This window comes from Clupea harengus, chromosome 21 (assembly GCF_900700415.2).
Source record: "Clupea harengus chromosome 21, Ch_v2.0.2, whole genome shotgun sequence".
Taxonomy (NCBI): domain Eukaryota; kingdom Metazoa; phylum Chordata; class Actinopteri; order Clupeiformes; family Clupeidae; genus Clupea; species Clupea harengus.
In genome coordinates, this window is record NC_045172.1 from 7009709 (window position 1) to 7028111 (window position 18403).

At 44.6% G+C, this 18403-nt stretch overlaps 1 protein-coding gene across 1 annotated transcript in view; it reads right to left on the bottom strand.

Annotated features, from left to right (window-relative positions):
• The window catches only part of myo10l1 (myosin X, like 1), an 85131-nt gene extending 84721 nt beyond the window's left edge, over positions 1–410 (bottom strand). The window contains exon 1 of the mRNA XM_031558455.2: positions 1–410. This exon is cut by the window's left edge and continues 372 nt beyond it. The gene's annotated coding sequence lies outside the window, so the exon portion shown is untranslated.
• Positions 411–18403: the final 17993 nt, after the last annotated feature.

An 18403-nucleotide genomic window follows, 5' to 3' on the forward strand; every position in this document is an offset into this window, starting at 1 on the left:
TTCGCGCTGTGCCAGTAAGCCCCAACTCCACGATGAATGACCGAGCTCCGATGACTGCTGCTCTGGAGAGGCGGCGCTCAGTGGGGAAATCCTGCCCCCCGTTCACACGCCTACCCATCCAGCGCGAATAAATAAATAACACACATCTGTATGACCTAAATAATTAGCGCTGATATCTTCTGGTGCGGCAACTGTAAATTAATCATAAAAGCACAAGGCGACAAGATACCAAGAGAGTGTAATCAGGTATGGAATAACTGCATGGTCCGAGGAAAAAAAGTCAACGCGTTTGGTTCAGACTGCGATGAAAATCATCAGTCGGATAGATTATTTTTTGACCAGTGAGTCTTTAAACAGGTAGAGAGAATCCTCCGTAATCCATCCCATATTCTGTACTCTCAGTATGAGCTGTTACCGTAAGGCAGACGATATAGAGTTCACTGGTGCAAGAAGTCGGTTTAAGAACTCCTTTATGCCTGTATCAATCAGAATTGTAAACAGTAGCCTAAAGTAAGCAGAGGTTAGACAAAACCACCCTTTGATTGATGCCTTAGGTTGAGTTTGTTTGCGTGTGTGTGTGTGTGTACTGTGTAATGTCTCTGCTAATGTTGTTGAGCCCAAGTCAAATTTCCGCATGGGGAGAATAAAGTATATATCTATCTATATTTAAGTGCTAGATTTTATAGCGCCATACAAAAGCTGTTTTCCTCTCCGTCTAATAAATTCGTCTAGCGATGTTATCTGCTGCTCAGGTTGCTGTGTTGCTGTAGTCTATGTGTCCTGTCATGTCAATCAGATGTTCTCCATTTGCGAGGGTTGGCAAAGTCACAAAGTCGTTGCCATAGCAGCACCACTGACACACACACACGGGCTTTTACAGATAAGCATACTTTTGAGCATTAATTACACAAGTAAACTCAAATGAGAATGTATTAATTTGCCTTTGAAAAAAGAGCACTCATTGTAAGGAAAAAGTTTGATTCAGTTTTCACTAAGAAGACGAAATAACTGACTAAATAAAAGCGCACTCACTGTGCACAGTTTCCCTTTAATAAGAGGCTCTACCCAAACCACACGCACTGTGGGGATCTTCGAGGGTTGTGTGTGGGCATGTGTGCGCATCTCAACAAGGCTATCTGGAGATCACTTCAGTGGGAGTGCTCTTTGAAAGGATGACAGGAACCTTGATGCACTGACAGGAAAAATATGGAGGGTTTCCGTGCACTTTGAAGCAACAGGGAGGAATGGTATGCCCACAACAGGTATGTGTAGGAGACATAACTTACTTTGAGGACTTCACCAAATGGATATGGGGAGAGGGAAAAGGGGAGGGAGTATTTTGTCTTGTCTTTGTGTTTACAATATGAAATCCACCAGAGCCTTAAAAATGGTGCTGTTAAAACGTTCTGCACTACCCTAAGAGCCTGAACCTGTCACAAGATTAAACCTATACCTTTACAGAGACTGAACAGAGGCACACTTGGTGCAGAGCTGAACCATTTTTACAGTTTTGGTCCCACACACAAACCACATCAAAGGCTTCTCTAAGGCAAACAGCTCTTAAGAGCTGGTTCATGGGCAGGATATGTGATCTATGAGGGTCACCCTTCAGAATTGTCCTCTGTGACCTTCACCCGGTCTGAGGGGCTGACAAGGGCACCTTTTTCCTGTGTTAGTGGAAATTCTCTCATCTAAGCTCCCCTGTGCACGAAAGAAAGTCTTCCTATAAGAGAAACTAGAAGGTGCTATGCAGCTAATAAATAAACGTAAGCATCGTATTTTCCCCATAAAGAATATGCCTGTGTATCTATGTCACATTTACTCATAACAATAACTCATGTCATATCTAATCATATTGTAGCATGCTGGGGGTTTCCCAACATGCCTTGGGCGAGAGACTGCCATTCACGAGTTGTTATCGTTTTCCTCAAGATAATTCAGGCCAGGTTGACTGACCACAATAAGGCGGCGGCAGAAGCGGTCTGCCAAGTCTATCATCGAGGTGACGCGTTCCTCTGCCGACTGACCATTGTTACCGGGGTGACAGACCTGGTCACATAGCCCGCGATTGCCCAGTACCAGTACCAGCGCTGAAAGCCAGAGCTCCTCTTCACGGCCGATGCATGTTGGTTGGCTGCCTGGGTCACATTAAAGGACTGTATTTGAACTGCCAGCTCAACAGTCAACTCTACTCTGCCTTGGTAGACACAGGGGTCTGCCATTTCATTGGCGGGACCTGGCATCCTTCCGGGCACCATTGGGGGAGCCAGGGGGAGCTTCCATGCCACTGCTATCTCCAGCCCAAAGGCCTCCTGCATCACTGCCACCAGCCTGGGGGGCTTTGCATTGCAGCTGCCTGCCTGAGAGTATGCCACATCAACGCTGCGTCTGCATCACTGCCACCCAGGGGGGATCCACAATACCACCAGCGGGTCTTCCACCTCACCACTACCATCTATAGGGAGTCCATGCCGTCTCTCCGATCCCAACCCTTGAGACCATGGCCTCGCCAGCTGGGACGGCCTCCCCCAGAGCAGGCTCAGCATCCACATCAGCTTTCCCAACACCTAAGGGACTGTGTCGGTTCTGGTGAGGCTGTTTTCCTGTTTCCACTGTTCCATGAGCCTCTGCCGCTGCCAAGGCTTGTGGTGGTGCTGGGGGCGACTGTGTCCTGAATGTCTCTCCAACGCCTCTGGGACTATGTTTTGGTTGCTGGGGACAGCTAACCACTTAGGAGGGGGCTGTGTAGTGTGCTGGGGGTTTCCCAGCATGCCTTGGACGAGTGACTGCTGTTCGCAGGTTTTTGTTGTTCTCCTCAAGATAATTTGGGTTGTGCTCCCCTTTTGTGTCCTGTGTTAGCGTGTATTACTTTTATCATTTTGTCTGTGTGCTATGCCGATTAAGTCCTGTCTTAGTTCAGTCCGTTATTTTAACATATCTGTCCTCCGTCATGTGATCATCACTGCAAAGGATGCCCTGCCTCCAGTTTTCCCCAGTCTGAGTGTGTGCATGTACTTGTGTACGAGTGTAATGGGAACTAAGAAATGGTGCTCCTGGGCCTGTGCGGTGTATTTGGCGCACAGGAGTTGCCTTGGAACTCTAGATCTTTGACTTGCTGAGCCTTTTTCCATGCTAGCTTGCCACAATATCATGTCGTTTTCAACCTCTGCTGGTCTAGCGTGGTTCTAGGGTTGATCAGGCTAGGGGCCGATCTGTCTCAGAGTGAGTTCTGAGAAGTGCTGGCACATTCCTGGGGGTGCAGGATGCTGACCTGTGAGGGTTACCACAAAGATGTTTAGATCTGCTTTTAAAAGCACTGCTAAGCAGATCATTAGGAGGCAACAGCTTTAATTGAATTAGGATTGGAGAGAAACAGTCAGCTCCCATCTGCTTCAGTCTGTCCCAGGGATTGGCCCTCTCTCTCTGTCTCTCTCCCTCTGTGTTTGTCTGTCTCTCTCTGTGTCTCTCTCTCTCTCTGTCTGTCTCTCCCTCTCTCTCTGTCTGTCTGTCTCTCTCTGTCTCTCTCTGTCCCTCTCTGTCTGTCTGTCTGTCTGTCTGTCTCTCTTTCTCTCTCTCTCTCTCTCTGTGTCTGTCTGTCTGTCTCTCCCTCTCTCCCTGTCTGTCTATGTCTCTCGCGCTCTCTCTCTCTCTCTCTGTCTTTCTGTCTGTCTCTCCCTCGGTCTGTCTCTGTCTGTCTGTGTCTGTCTGTCTCTCCCTCTCTCTCTATGTGTCTGTCTGTCTCTCTCTCTCTCTCTGGCTGTCTCTCTTTCTGTGTGTGTCTCTCTTTTTGTGTGTTTCTCCCTTTCTCTCTCTCTCTCTGTCTTGGCAGGCTTTTTGGAGGCAGAGCAACAGGACGAGCCCTGGATAAAGGCTTCCTCCAAAGGGAAGGAAGAGTAGAAGATAACCTCAGTGGACCACAGTGGGTTGTGAAGCAGAGCTGTTAAGGAGCAGAGGGACTTAACTAAGCATGCAAAGCTGCTGGCACAGCAAAAATGGAGCCTTCTCAGCCACCATAGATGAGTCAGAGTTGTAGGGTAATTACACGTAAGGATGTAAGGCCTTTAAACACTCTCTGCCTCCATTAGTGTTTTTTCTCCAGAGGCCTGAGTAGAATCTGCCCTTCTCAGAGAGGTGGATGATAGTGCTAATAAAATACTAAATCATTCAGGAGAAAGAAGGGAAAAGATGGACCCCCTGGCTTTGCTGTTTAAAGCCAGTCTCTTATTCAACCCTTCCCTCTCTCCCCCTTCTCTCTCCCCCTCTCTCTCCACCTCTCTCCACCTCTCTTATCTCTCTCTCTCTCCCCTCTGTCTCCCCTCTCTCTCTACCTCTCTCCTCCTACCAGTGCATGTCTGTCTTATTCTCTTTGCTATTTCCTCTTTTATCATCTCTCACTCTCTCTTCTCTCGCTTTCTTGGTTCCTCTTTATCTCTCAGATGCACTTTGTATGTGTGGCCTGACCTGCAACAGAGATACGTCTGCGTCTGGTTGCATCTCAATCTGAGATGAATTAATGTCACTACATGCGATCAAAAGAAAGAATCCCAAAGTGATGTTCCAAGAGAGAGACAGAGAGTTCTAAGTTCTATATAAAGAGCATCCTGGAACTGCTGGAATCAACTGGGCTATCGCCGAAGGGGGAACAGGAACAAGTTCCACACCCAAATTTAGCCCCCGACAATCAGCCTGGAGTGCACACATCCGATCCGCGAGTCTCAATGACGGAGGAATTTTACTGTTTGTTTTTGTTTTTGCGGGTTTCTCCTCTCCCCATGGAGGAAGAGTGCCTGAAGTTTGCTTTTGTTTCGTGGTCATATGCGTCTGCACTCCTAAAGCTGAAAAAAGGAAAATGGTTTCCTATTAGAGTTAATGGAGGTGGCTCATCGGGAGTCTACATTGACTTTCCCAATACACAATATATATTTTTATAGTGGCATTAACTCAAGGGTCAGTCAACACAGACTGTTACATGTTCAAGTTAAAGGAGATTTATTTCAATGTATATTCTTTACTTTATACACTTTTTAAATTCAGATTTAAACCAAATAGAACTGTTTTCAGAGGAACATGTTTTTAAATCATTAAGGTTTTACTGGGTAGTATTAGAGCAAAACCATTGTTCTGAACACATCAAAAAGACCAAGAACAAAGCTTAACTTCTAAATTCACTTTTTTGTATAATTTATGAGCTCTGAATATGGTAATAACTCCCGCCTCTGCAGGTGTTTTTGATGCTGATTGGTTGCCGTGGTCAGGCTGTGGGACTGTGACTGACTAGAAAGGGAAAGAGACTGATGACTGTATCAGCTGCCAGACAGGAGCTGTCACAGCAACTGTCTCATGTCCCCCAGATGACTCTTTCACTGGGCCTAATGAGAGATCACTCACACACACACACACACACACACACACACACACACACACACACACACACACACACACACACACACCCAACGCCCCCTACCATAAGCACAAATACATATACAAACATTAAAAGACATATGTTTCAGACCAGCCTCATCTAATTTCTTAATTTCATGCACATATACATTTCTCAATGTGAACATTCATGTGCATACACAAATATAAAACTTGCACACATTAACAAACAAGCCCCACAACACACACACAAACACACACACACAGGGATCGTTTTGTGTGATCTTTGCCAAAAGCACACCAGCCAGTGCTTAGGGCTAATGGTGAAGTGTACAGGGGAGGTTCCCTGTGGGCAGAAATGGGATAGGACTGAAACCCTCTATCACAGTGAGGACCGATCAAAGCCACTCTCATGTTACACACACATACACAAACACACACACACACACACACACACACACACACACACACACACACACACACACGTGCGCTCAGATACAGATACACACAATCTCACTCTCGCTCTCACACACACACACACACACACACACACACACACACACACACACGTGCGCTCAGATACAGATACACACAATCTCACTCTCGCTCTCACACACACACACACACACACACACACACACACACACACACAAACAAAGCCACTTTTACTATGAAACATAACCTATAATTTGTGCTTCCACCACCCAAAACACATCAAATAATTTACCATTGTTACCTGAAAGACGTGTTTGTATTTGGAGGGATATTTTTAACTCTATTATTACATTCCAGAATGGATTGGCACATGTGGGCCCAGACAATGTGATTGCAGAAGACATTAGACTGAGCAAAAAATGGCCCCCTTTTATCATAATCACTCAAGAGGCCCTGTCAGGATGGTCACCCAGCAGGGCTCCAGGAGGCTCCAGGGAGGAGGCCCAGGTGCTGCTGACAGAAGCCCCATCAGAGGAGCCCCAATCGGGGCCTCGCCATTGTCTGTCGCAGGCCTGTCAGTGCAAGCCCTGGAGGTTTTTCGAGGGCCCCCGAACAGACTGTGTGTAAGCTTAAGTGTGTGTGTGTGTGTGTGTCTGTACCCCTGAGTGTGCGGCCCCAAGCACAGCAAGGACAGAACCATGCAGCCGGCTTTGTGGCTTTGCCAACAAATCATGTTGTGTCAGGCCTTGTGTGTGTGTGTGTGTGTGTGTGAGGTGACCCTAACACAAACTGAGGTCGCCACGATGAAATAAAGCCTCTCTCCTAGTACTGATCACCCCTCCATTTTATTGCCCCACGCCTCTCACTTTTTGGCAGGGGGGTGGAGTCTGGGCTTTTATTTTGGGCAGAGGGAGCGGGGGGGCTGGGGCACATGCTACCCCTCCGCACTAATCCATCTCCTGCCGGGACGCACAAAGCAGGAGGAAGAGCTGAGGCCTGATGAATCACCTGATGCTGCAGGTTTAATTGCAGTCGGTCTGCTGTGTCTCAGACACAATTAAACTACACACACACACACATTGCAAACACACATTCATATGCAAACAGCCTTATTAAAACATTTACACACACTCACACGCACACACAAAGAAGAGAAGTGGGGTTGTCACAGTCTTTCTGACAACCACTTTATGACACACACTAACACATGTAAAATCAATTAGTAGTAGTAGTAGTAGTAGCAGTATATTCAGGAGTGAGATAGAGAGAAGAAATGTCTGCCATGATGGAGCATTTTGAGGCATAAGTGGTAATGATTAATAATTCTAGTATGTGTGAAAAACATATGTGGGCAGTCAGTTCATACTGATACTCGTGTTTGTAAAATGCACAGCAGTACAGTTTTCCCCATTGAAGAGAAAAACCAAACCAAAACACCAAAACTACACAGAGTAATAATAATTGTGCTTTCTGGGGAAACAATCCTCTCCAGGAACGTGGAACATTCTAGAGAGAACACATATCCAGGCAACAGAGCACTAATAATCAGCTGTGTCATCTTCACATGCAGTGTTGCCATGACAGTAGAGCAACTACATCCTCACGATCACGTACTATGAAAGACCACAATGTTCATCTTGCCAATGACTTATTATCTAAGATATATATATATATATATATATATATAGCCTAGTATACAGTACAGTAACATAGTGTATATTATGAGACATTTGTGTTGACTGAAACAATAGGTTGAACATCTGAAAATGGGATAAATTGTTGTTGTTGTGTTGACACTGATTACAAGCTCATCTATATCACAATGGAATAGCCTAGGTAATGGGGAATGGCTATTCAGGGAACTGTGGTCCAAGACCAAGATCAGGTTCATGACTGAGAGAGACAAATATGATTAACCCCCCTAATGAACAGAGTCAGAGCCAATTAGGCTGGACAATTATTTTAATTCAGAAGGGATAATCACGTAGATGAAACAATTCATTAGGTCTGAAGGGCAATGGTGAAATATCATGTTATTCTGATGATGTGATTACCCTTTGTGTGTCTGTATTAACATCTGTATGTTTGCACGTGTGGCAGAGAGCATGTGTGTGTATGTTTGTGCGTCTGTACGTTAATGTATGTACGTGTATGTGCTGAATGTGTGTATTTACACCATGTTACCTAGTGGCCTCGCTAGTAAGATAATGGTTACTGACGGTTATGTGAGTGTATGTTGGTATGTAGTGTATATACTGTGTATGTTTCGGTGTGTGTGTATGTGTATGTGTATGTGTATGTGTATTTATGTGTGTATTTACACCATGTTACCTGGTGACCTCGCTGGTAGGGTGATAGTTACTGACGGTTATGTGAGTGTATGCATGTTTCTGTGCATGTGTGTATGACAGAGAGAGAGAGAGAGAGAGAATGTATATGTACTGTATATACTGTATATGTGTCAGTGTGTGTGTGTGTGTGTGTGTGTGTATTTATATTACCCAGTGGCCCCGCTGGTTGGTTGATGGTTACTGATGGTTACGTAAAAGCCATCGAGCCACTGCAGAGTCAAGCTCCAGGGCGACACATGGCCACCATCGACTGACCCACTGTGGCATTCTGGGACAAAACCTGCCTTGAGGGGTAGTGGGTCACACTCTCTCTCTCTCTTCATGTTTCTGTCTCTCGTGACTCATCCTCTCTCTCTCGCTCTAATAGCTCTAATTCTCCTTCTCCTTGCCCCACACTTACCTTTATTCATTCAGCACACACTTTTAGCCATAGTACAGATATAAATGATTTTCAACCACACTAAGTTAATTTCACTGTATGTGTAAATATTCTTGGCGAATACAAATAATTCTGATTCTGATTCTGATATGGGAATCAAACCTGTGATGCTGTTGTTGTTAACATCTTGCTTTACCAATTGAGCTACAGGAATAATTCCTAATATTTTTCTTTTCCTCTCGTTTTTTTTACAATCTTTCTCCTTCTGCATCACATCTGTTTAATCTCTTATTCACATTCCTGCTCACTTCCCTATCTTGTCCTCTGTGTTATAATCAAAGTCCTGACTGCTGCAGGACTGTTTATGAGATGTCTATTCTATTGATTCTACTCTGTGAATTACCATAGAATTAGTTAATCAACCTTTATTGACTTCCCTCAAGTCTCTCCAAGTGAACGTTTGTCCTACGTGTGATGTCTTTACGGGCCTGTATTGTCTCTGTGTTGCTGGTCAGACTGGTGCTGTTGAAAGCACGTGTCTACATGTGTGGCCAAGTGTTCATCAATACTGTGCTCTGTACTCTGCTTTTCCTGGGCGGGAGGCTACACAAATTACCGCCGATCGGAGCCAATGGCCACGGCTAATACCCATAAATCCCCCCTTGGCTGATGGGAACGAGCAGGCTCTCGTCCTAATGGGCCTGTTATAGTCAGTCGCAGCTGACAGCAGACAAACAACTCAGGTCAGGACTGCTGATGGGCCCGAACACCAGGGCTGGCCGACGCCATAGCAGCCTGTGGGATAATGAACAAATAATCTGCCAGATACACACTCACACATACAGTATGTGTGTACGTGAGCACACATACACACACACAAACCTGCAATTAAACATACAAATAGAACAGACACACACACACACGCACCATACACAGGATGGAGGCAAATCTCAATGTCTGTTTCAACCAGTCCAACTGGCCACTACAGCAGTCCGCTTTTGATGAAGGTTGAGGGCCTACTGTTCCGTGGGATGAGACAGGGTGCGTAAAACTAAAGGAAGTGTGTAATGGGGGTGTTCTTGTCATGTCCTGCCAAAGTTCAAACTGCCAGAGTATTGCATAAGAGACAGACTCCCCAGACACCATCACATGCCAGTTCAAAAACTAGAAAATCTGTCAAACTTTTGATGGAACAAAAGTTCATCAAAAAAGTTCATCAACCAACCAACCAATCAGGACAGCAGGCAGCGACAGCAGGCAAGCAGGACATGATATTGGCACATAGCTGTCATCATTACATAATACAAAGAAAAGTTAAATGAATCTTGAGTGTGGTTTTGATGCGGCCTTGTGAGCTGAAGGACTCTTTTACAGGAGTATCTCATAACATTGTTACAGTTGTACAGTTTGTATTACAACTCCTCTGTCTCACGCAGGCTCTTTGAAAGGTTGGTATTAGGTAGCAGTGTAGCTATTGGGAGCGCATGTGGTCTGTCCAAAGAGAGCAGCTGACTGAATACGGATCTCATGAATCTGTGCCAGAGCTGGATCTGGTCTGAACCAGAACTGGGCCAGATGTCAGCCAAACCTCTTTCAAAGCAGCTACTATGTCGACTCAAGGCATCTTCTATGTAGACTATCTGACCCAAGGCAGCTTCTATGGTGACTCTCTGACTCTGTCTGAGTCCTTTTGGTACAGGCTGGAGACCCGGCACTGGAAAGGGGTATTGGAACATCACTGAAAGGATAGCTATATTAGATTTAGACTGGATAGTGAGCCCACAGTCTTTGGCTGTGCCCTTGCCGTTGGTGACATTCATCTCAGTACTTCTGAGGAGAGACAGCAGACACCTGAAAGGCTCATCTCTCAATGTGCCCGTCACGTCTGCTTTATGAGCGTCTGCGCACTAAATCTAATTTTAAAAGTCCCTCCTTAAAACTCTCTCTCTCATACACACACTCTCTATTCCCTCCCTCTATCTTTCTCATACTTTATCGCTCTCACTTATCTCTCTGACTCCTTCAGCCTCTCTGTTTATTTGAATCCCCCCCCCTCTCTCTCTCTCACATACACACACATCACCCATTTCCTTCCCACTCCTGTCTTTCTCCTATATTGTCCTATTGTTCTCAGACACACAAATACACACACACAAATCCACATACATTACACACTCAAACACACACACACACGTCAGCATTAGCATCTATACAGTACCAATGATGTCAATAAAATACCCAGGGTTGGACTGATTCAAACTGATGGGTTAGATCATTAGATAGAAGTCAGTTAGTCAGTGAAACCACACACAAACACAAGCATGACAGTATGGTTGGGGGGAGGGGGGGGGGGGATGTTGCAGGGCTGCATTACACACAATGCACTTGTACGAAGATGCTTGACAGACAGGACTGAGGATGGGAGGTTAAGCTATGACTCATAAATGCCAGGATGGATGGTGTAGGGTATCTGTGAGTTCTCTGTGTGTTTGTGTTAGTGATATTCATCCAGAACTCCCTAAACCCCCTTGGCAGTTTCCTATGAAAGCTTGGATGTTGGTCTGATGTTGCATCACATCTTCTGAAGTATACAGTTACACAGTGACACACACATGCATAAAACACACAGAACATTTGAACCATATTAGCCATTGGATCCCCAGTAGGTCTTCAGATCACAACCATACATACAACCTATCTCATCTGAGAGAGAGAGAGAGAGAGAGAGAGAGAGAGAGAGAGAGAGAGCGAGAGCGAGAGCAAGAGAGAGAGAAGAGAAAACCCACATACGTACTCACTCTCTTTCTCATTCTCTCTGTTTCATGCATACACAAAACAATATATTCCACGGCCATGCCCTGACTCTATAAAATCACATGACATGCGGAAAGAGGAAGAAATTATTTATGAAACAGCCCACCAGTTGTAAATAGGTCACACACAGGCATGTTTGCTTCATAAGGAAGGGGCGACCACCGGTGCAGATCTGAGATCGCTGGCTGCAGCATACGATAGAGAAGCAGAGGGATCGAGTTCACCCCTTCAGTATGGGTGTGTGTGTGTGTGTGTCTGTGTGTGTGCATGCACACATTTATGTTCACATATGTATGTGTGGTATGTGTGTATGTGCACTATGTGAGTAGGTGCACTATGTGAGTGTGTGTGTGTGTGTGTGTGTGTGTGTACTACATGCCTGTGTGTCTATGTATTAGACAATGTAATGTGTTTGAAGTGAGAGGACACCAAAGAAAAGACCAGTGACCAGACCCACAGTCAGATGAGGAGAAGCAAAGAGCGGAAGGGATGAAATGGATAAAACACGATGAAAAGAAAGCTCCCTGTTCACACCAGCAGATAGAGAGATCCCTGCTGCTTGGGGCCAGAGCCGGCTGTGATGAGGGCGAAAGCTTTCACAAGCTGGAATCTAGAACAGAGCACACACACACACACACACACACACACACACACACACACACACACACACACACACACACACACACACACACCAGGTTCAGAAACACACACTCAGATTATATCGTCTGGTCTGTACTTAACTTGTTAAGTACTTAACATTTTTACCATCAGAAAGAAAGAGGTGGGGAGAATGTGTTTGTATGTGGGTGTGTGAGAGAGCATTTCATAAAGGGGGAAGGTGTGTGTGAGAGAGCATTTCATAAAGGGGGAAGGTGTGTGTGTGAGGGGTTCTTTGGAACTCACTTCATGACTTCATGATGACTGAAAATTACTGATAAAACTCTTATGTGTAAAAAATAGTGCTGTCAGTTTAACGCGTTATTAACGGCGTTAACGCAAACCCATTTTAACGCCGTTCAATTTTTTATCGCGAGATTAACGCGATTATTTTTCTTTTTTTTTTATTCATTTTTTTAAAATTTTTTTAGATTAACCTTATTTTTGGCCTCGCAAACTGTGTAGTAGGCTAACGTTACGGTTTGAGTGAATGGTGAGCGCGCTACGGCGAAATGGATGATAAAAAGCTTCTGAATGGAAAGTTTACTTTTAAAAAGTTTACTTTTAAAAGTTGTGTTGTGCAAGCGAGCTTCGCTGTTGTCTTAAAATGTCAACAGGCAGCTGGCTGAAAGCAAAGAAGTAGTAGGCTTACCTTTTATTGGTAACCTAACTGTTACAGTTCATTGTTTCTGAAATAAGAGACCTGACTGCTATGTTCCCAGCAAACTTGGAAAAAAGAAAATATTAAGCCATGGTTTAACTGCACTATAGGCTGAGTCCTTGTTTACCAGAAATGTGCACTTTATCATTTTATTTTGTACCGCCCTGTTTGGCAATGTTGGTTTTCAATAAAATAAAACATTTGCATAAAGCAAGCCAATCCACTTTTCCATGTTGATAAGGGCATTCAAATAAAAATAAAATGATGGAAAAAATACATAAACGAAGGGACATTTAGAATAGATAAAAATTTGCGATTAATCGCGATTAATTTTGAGTTAACTATGACATAAATGTGATTAATCGCGATTAAATATTTTAATCGTTTGACAGCACTAGTAAAAAATTATTTAACTATACACATCATTGTAGTACACAAAAGTAGAGGCATTAATCCTCTACGTCAAAAGATTCATAGGGATACAATTGACCCAAAGAGTCCCATGTCTAAAAGGCTGAAAGCCCTTTTAGGCACTCAGCATATAGCTCTCACAGCTCCTGGGAGATCAGTCCCAGTCCATAAATCCATCACCACACCGGTTGGTGTGTCACTATGCATCAGACGACGCACCATGACAGGCAAACGCATATGTTTTATCTCTCAGTCTCTGCTTCGATTTCTGATGGATCAATACTCATCATTTAGGCCCCCAGACACACAGCAGACCTTTTACCTACCCATTTACTCAGTCTGTTGTGTCTGGAGAAAACTGACCTAATGGCATATGGATTGGCTCAGTGGGCCAGTGAGAGTGTTAGAGGAGTTATATGCAATAGGTGCAAGCCTCTGATGAGTCTCCCCAAAAACACATTATGCACAAGAGGCACATCAAGACAATATAAGAAGGCCTTGGAATTAAAAGCCCAACGCAGCATGTCTGGTATCGACGTGCAAGGAACGTGCTTAGATTGGCAAAATGGCCATTGTGCAACTGCTTTAAAAAGTCTCATGTAGAAAAACCCAATATCCATAGAACCAAAAGCAGTGACAAAGACAATATGCTGTTTGTATGCACACACGTAAGTCTACCACACAGAATCTAAATGGTTTGTGAAGAGAAAGAGAGATACGGAGTGAGAGCGAGGCACTGGGCGAGAGAGAAATAAACAACATGAGAGGGCATGAATGATGAAACAAGCCAGAGAAAGATGGAACAGATGGGTGCAGGGATTGTTATCGACGCCAAGCTCATACCTGCTGCACTCTCTCTATCTCTGGGTCGTCAGAGGGACATCGTACCTGCAGCGTACGCATGACCCACTTTCCAGCTCAAACCATCCCATAATAAACAGAATGGCTTGGAGCTGACAATATTTGTGTGTGTGTGTGTGTGTGTGTGTGTGTGTGTGTGTGTGTGTGTGTGTATGTGTGTGTGTGTGTGTGTGTGTGTGTGTGTGTTTGTGTGTGTGTGTGTGTGTGTGCCTGCATGTATTTTTCTGTATGCCTCTGTGTGTGTGTGTGCGTGTGTGCCTGGTGTGTGTGTGTGTGTGTGCATCTGTGACTGTGTGTTAGTCTTTGTATGAGCATGATGACAGCTGACCAATCCTTAATATTCACACAACAAATAAAAATCTTTCCGGTCAAATCATTTTCATCATTAAGACAGAAATCGTTTGTAAATTGGCCAAACCTGCAACCCCAAAGGCATTCATAGGAGAAAGGATGTTCTCATAACTCCACATCTTCAAGAATGCCAGACAACACAAATCCCTCTGTATTAATATGTGGTCCACCCACCTACTGTCAAACGCAGTTCTGAGAGTACAGGCTCCCTTCCCATGGAGAGAAGCCACGCACGGGGCTTAGGTAGGGGAGAGCTGGTCCACTCTGCCCACATCAGGCCTGGGAACCTCTCTCTCCCCCACCACAGAACTCAGATGTGGGCCAAACCAGGAGATCCCTGCAGCTCTCCTGCTGGGTCTCTGGAGCCCTCCTGGAACAACACCAGGGCATCTTGCGCTAAAGCCCACCTAAGCTGCAGGAAGACGAGGCTTAGGATCATAGGGACCCCACTGCCATGTGGGAACCAGGGAATGTGTATGAGAGAAAAAAGTTAGTCTCTGTACACCAACGATGCTCCCAGGTTATGATTCCCCGGGCGTAATTCAAATACACAATTCACCCATATTCCTGAATTTCCATGCAGCAATTCATAAAAAAAAACAACAGAAACAAAAAATGAAGAGCATAGAATTGGTTTACTAATAAAGAAACATGACCTTTTTTATGGTGTCTGAGCTACATCCTTTCTGTTGGTGTTGACGGAAACTGCAGACTGCACCTTTAAGAGGAGCTTTGGGCTGCCACCATTTAATTTAATTAAGATGGTAAGGCATACGTGAATGCTATGATATGTAGCCACTTTAGGCTAATACATTCCCATGATGCTTCACATCACACCGAACAGGAGCCTCAGCATATGCCATGTCTGTTTGCTGTGAAGAGGATTAGCACACTTTCAGTGGCACAATAGATGTATTGACCTACAACTGCCCATGTACACCTTGATCCTGGGCAATACACAAATATGAAAATGTTCAGAGAGCGACACTTAAGCCTCTCGCAACCCTACTGAGAGAAACATACAAGCACATGTGTATGAACAGACACACACTCTGTCACACACACACACACACACACACACACATCACCAGGGGGATGATTTAGTCCATGGCTCAAGGGTTTACAGCAGGAAATTAATTTATCAACCTGCTCTTGCCAAGAATCTTAGCGGTGGCTGCCTGTGTGTGTGTGTGTGTGTGTGTGTATGTGTGTGTGTGTGTGTGTGTGTGACAGAGTGTGTGTCTGTGCATACACATGTGCTTGTATGTTTCTTTTACACATGCCCACATACACACACATTCCCCCCACCTCTCTCTTTCTGGTGGTGAAATGGTTGCCTGACGTACAGACCAGACGATATGATCTGAGTGTGTGTTTCTGAATCTGGTGGCAGTGTGTGTCTGTGTGTGTGTGTGTGTGTGTGTGTAGGTGTATTCATTACAAGATCCATTGTTGCTTAATTGTTAGTGTACTCGTTTTCTGCATCTTTCACTTTCTGTGTGTGCACATGATTGTATAAATTGAATGAAAAATTATGATTTATGATTTGCTTGCTGCACATTTTTGAGAGAGTGTTCATGTGATGTAATGTGCTTGGTGTGCAGGTTTGTGTACATGTCAGTGAGTGTGTCTATGAACATATCATATGTGAGTGTGCGTGTGTGTGTGTGTCTGTGTGTGTGTGTGTGTGTGTGTGTGTGTGTGTGTGTGAACACTGAAGATGATCACAGAGGTATCTGTTCTTGTAGCCTGCAGGCTGATATCTGTCTCATTCTCATTCTCTCCCTCTCTCTCTCTGTTTTGGCTGCTCGGGTCTTAAGATAGAAGGAGGAGGTGGTGGGATGAGTGGTGGCGGGTCATGCTGTGTGTCTGGGGTGGGGTGGGGGTGATGTTCAGCAGCTTGTAGGAGAGTGAGCTGCGTTCGATTTAATTAGACATCCCAAGAGAGATGACTTCATCCCTGTTCACCCCCCCCAGTCCACTGCCCTCTTTCCACCCCAAGGGGGTCTATTGCCCCCCCACCCCCCACTTCCATCCTTTTAAAAACCTACACCCTCTCCATCACTACGATGACAGCATCTCATCTGAGCAAATTAGCCGCCACGGCGACACAGCACTTGCAGGGGGTCTGATGAAATCAACTGGGCCATTGTTATGCTGGGGCCCACTAGCTATAGGTGGACAATGGAGCTACTGTAAGGCTCTAGAGCTGTTCATATCCATTCAAGGAAGAGGCCAGCACAGGATATGTAGCTATACCCCTTGAAGAACTAGTGTTAGAGCCAAATATTGAAAATAGTACATGGCAACCCTGTGATTCAAATGCAAATTAAAAGCAGTAGCCTGGGATTGACTTTGGTGGAGATATGCTGCATTTGAGCGATGGGGAAATGCACTGTGCAGTGATTAATGGAGAGGCCTGGACTGCAGAGGCAGGGCTCTCTGATTGAGAGTAATTAGTATACTTCTTTAGCCGGATTAGCCCAAATAAAACCAAACAGTGATCCTCTGAGATCTAAATTACTCAGATCACTTGAATAGCAGGATTAAGGGGGCCTTACTTATTGCCATATGAGTGTGTCATCGCTCGTGCTGGAGATTTTTCATGGCATTAAAATATTTCAGAAAAACTGCATTCAGGGTAAAGGAATTTGGGATTTATTAATCACAGGGTATCTATCTGTATTGATAGTTAGCTAAAATAATATATCTTTTTTTTATAAAAAAAAATAACACAGTTATTTAAAAGCAGAGGATCACAGGAGTAGGGGAGAAGAGTGAGGAGGAGAGAGGAAGAGAGAGGAGGAGTTAGGAGGAGTGAGGAGGAGAGAGGAGGAAAGGAGACAAGAACAGGGAGATGTTGGCATGCTGGGAGTACACAACAGGAACAGGAATCAAATGGGGAAGCTTTTCTTTGTGTGGTCCAGAAAGGGAGACAGAGCTGGAAGGGTCCATGCACAGATGGTGGAAAATTTCATTATATTAACTGAGTACAGTCTTGGTCAAGGACTGAGTGTGTGTGTGTGTGTGTGTGTGTGTGTGTGTGTGTGTGTGTGTGTGTGTGTGTGTGTGTGTGTGTGTGTGTGTGTGTGGCGGTCTAATGAATTTATTATGTTATTTTATTGGATGGCCAATAGGTCATTGGATGTCCAATTATCAAATACTTTAATTTAAAAGATGAAACAGTAACAAAAGACTGAGAAGCCAGTTTACACAGACCTCAAGTGGAAGTACACCATGCAACTCTGTACAGCACAGCACAACATGACACAAACTACGGCCATGCCAACACATTTCCCCAGCCATCTGCACACTACAATAAAGTGGCTTAAAAAATACTGGCTGTATGGCTCTTCTGAAACCAAATGCATAATATATTGCGGACCCCCAGATCCAACAGTGGCAGATAGTACACAGAGGGTCGGTTGAAAGGAGCACAATTACTGTGGTGCTATACAGTACATCTTGTCTTTCTACAGTCTTTGTGATCAGGTCTGGGGCGGTAAGTGACAGCTGATGAAAGAGTGTAGATCAGTCATCCTGTTGGGGTTCTCTGTTTCTGATTCAGCTCTGCCAGGAACAAATCTAGGGGACATTTAACACAAAGGCGGCCATCTGTCGCCACGGTCGCACGCTTGCGTGCGTGTGTGTGTGTGTGTTCATGAATATTCATGGTTGTGAGAGGACCACCGCTGGACAATTGCAAGCAATACACTCTCACTTGTCGCGACTAGACAGGTACTTCAATCACATTCTAGATTGGAGGTTCACAATTGTATTGCTTATATTATGAACTGAGTTGAATTGTTAATGTTGTGATGATCTCAGGCTCATCAAGTTTTGAGGGTTTTTTGTGTTAGAGAAGATGTGTGTGCTTCACATGCAGTTAACCCCTGACTATGACCCCACCCACCACACCCCCATTCTCTATTGGGGCCAGGGGCAAGTGATTGTTGAAATAATGCATTAAAACTGCATTATTTTGAATGTCCACAAGGTGGAAGCACAGACTAAAAATATGCATGTGAATGTGATTGTCCATGGATCACTAAATCTTACCAAGGATAATCATAGAATACTAAATTATAAATACTGAATGCGCTA